The sequence below is a fragment of the Apodemus sylvaticus genome, chromosome 9 (genome assembly GCF_947179515.1).
Source record: "Apodemus sylvaticus chromosome 9, mApoSyl1.1, whole genome shotgun sequence".
NCBI classification, from domain to species: domain Eukaryota; kingdom Metazoa; phylum Chordata; class Mammalia; order Rodentia; family Muridae; genus Apodemus; species Apodemus sylvaticus.
The window spans coordinates 73,053,818-73,056,547 of NC_067480.1; positions in this window are offsets into that span (position 1 = coordinate 73,053,818).

Sequence of the window (2,730 nt, forward strand, 5' to 3'; positions counted from 1 at the left end):
GTGGCACTGCCTCTTTATGTGGCCCTCTTCCCTGGCCCCTCCCTGTTCCTGCACCAGGGGCTGCCCCACATTTCGCAACACAATTTCCTAAGCTTTTCACAAGCCTGGGGCAACAAGTCCTGGGGTGAGCAACCCCAGGCACATTTCCATTTTACTGGAGTCTGAAAGTCCCTGCCTGGCTCAGGCTTCTCTTGGGGTCAAGGCCAGATGTTAGACCAGAGATGATTGAAGTCTAGAGTGACCTCCTCCCACACTTAGCTGGGTCCCAGTAACCCAGCACTTCTGTCTGTCTGGTTCTCCCTACCCCCAAGGCCTTGCTAAATCAGTGGTTCTCAACCAGTGTGTGGAGACACATTTGGGATTGCACACTGTATATCCTGTTTATCAGTATTTACCTTACAATTCATAACAGCAGCAAAAATTACAGTTGTGAAGTAGCAATGAAATAATTTTATGGTTGGGGGTCAGCACAACATGAGGAACTGTGTGGAAGAGTGGCAGGTTTAGAAAGGTAGAGACCACTGTGCTAAACAGTTCGTGAACTCTTGCCCTCAAGCAAGCCTCCTGCCTCTGCTTCCTCAGTTGCTGGGCATTACGCAACTTATACATTTATAATCCAAGCCTTTCCTATGAGGAGGAGAAGGGGTGGGGGCAGGTCCTCAGATACAGTCCCAGCTCTGTGGAGCATTCTCTGAAGTGGGAAAGAATTCTGTTTTTTAGAGGATCTAGGAGAGGTTTTTTTTTTTTTTAATTTTTATTTATTTATTTATTTATTTATTTATTTATTTATTTATTTATTTATTTTTGGCAGTGGGACAGTTAAACTTTAGTTTTGAAGGCTGCCTAGTAGTTCACCCTCCAGGGGTATGCTTGCTTGCTAGGGAAAAGAACAAAGTGGACCTTTCTTGCCCTGTCGTTCAGGATGGCTGAATGACTATGGTGGGCTTTGAGAGTCATGGAGGACAGGTCTGTTCTTGGCTCTGCCTCTAGGACCTGTCCTGTACCTACAGGATAAGGATATTATCTCTTTCAATTGTATTGGCTTTGTAGTTGTAGGCAGGTAATGATTCTTAACGCTTAATATTTATTCAGTACAAATAGTAGCTTTGGAATGCATAGTGGGGAACTGCTTCCATACTGAGTAGCACAGGATTAATTCTGGTGGCACACATCTGTAATCCCAGCACTAGACATCTGTAATCCCAGCACTAGACAGCTGTAATCCCAGCACTAGACGCTGGTGGCAAGAGGATCAAGAGTTCAAAGTCAGCCTCAGCCATGTAGCAAGTTAGAGTCCAGCCTGGGCTACATGACACAGTTTCTTTTTTAAATATTTGCTTTATATGTACGTGTCAGAGTGTTTTGCCTGTATGTATGTCTGTGCAAGCCTGATGCCTACAGAGGCCAGAAGACGTTGGATCCCCTGGATCTATCATTGCAGGTGTTTGTGTGAGCCTTATGTGGCTGTTGGGAACCAAACACAAATCCTCTGGATGGACACCAGTGAGTCATCTCTCCAGCCCCACAGATTCTGCTTCTAGAATGATTCTCGTCCATCATTACAAACCATTAACCTCCTCTCTGTATTGTTCTCCCAGCTCCCCTGAGTGCGTCTGGGGGGCGTCTTGCTTTCTGTGTGTGAGAGATTTGCCTCAACGTTTGCTCCAGATCAGTGCTCAGAGAGCTTTCTCCTCCTCGATGCCAACCACCCTCCACTCCGGTACTTTGTGTGAAAGCAGCCAATTTCTGCTGATGACAGACAGACTTCCGGGGTCACCAACCAACCCAGTGCCTGCTTCCTCTCTGAGCTGCCACTCAGCAGCCAGGGCTGAGCCCTGCCTGAGTTTCTTCCTGCAAAGCACGGTGTTAATATAGCTAGCTGGTGTTCCCTGGGGTTGCTGGATGTCATCTTGCTAGATCTCGCCAGCTCTCGCTCTCTTTGAAGGTTCTACAGATTTATACACCTGCTGGCTAGGTTGCAAATGCCAAGAAATTTCCTGCTGGTCTGGCTATTGGCCATGCTAGCTGAATTCTAGACCTTTGGAGATAGGGTCTATGTAGTAGTCCTGGCTGGCTGAGAACTCAGAGATCCTCTGACTTCTGTTTCCAGAGTGCTGGTTCGGATTAAAGGGGTGGCCACCAAGTCTAGCTGTTTTGTCTGCTTTCCTGTTTTGTGAGACTGACTCTGCATTAGCCTTGGCTGGCTTCAAAGTTCCCATGTAAGAAAGATGACCTTCAACTCCAACTCATCCTTCTTTGCCTCCTGAGTGCTGCAGTTGATGGGCAGATGGTCACAGTCACACCTGACTTATGTGGTTCTGGGATGTAGCCCAGGACTTCATGTATGCTAGGCAAGTGCTCCACCCATCTACAGCTCCAGAGTGCTGGGCTGCCATACCCACTTGAGTACTAGTAGTTTTTTGTTTTGTTTCCTGTAGCTTAGTCTGGTCTGGAACCCGCCAACCTGTGCTGTTCTGGCTCTGGAGTGATGAGCTGACCGGTGACCACACCCACTTGACTTGAAATGTTTTGAGGCTTGGGTAGTAACTGGAATCTCCTGTCCCTGATGCCTCCTGCCACCATGCTCCTCTATGACTGGAATGGGAATGTCTGTGGGAGAACACTTTGAACCAACGTGGTGATGCCTAATCCAAGAACAGGTGTTCATGAAACCTTCCATGAAGGGGTTAAGGGGACAGTTTGCTCTAATTTCCTGTAAAACACTCAGTC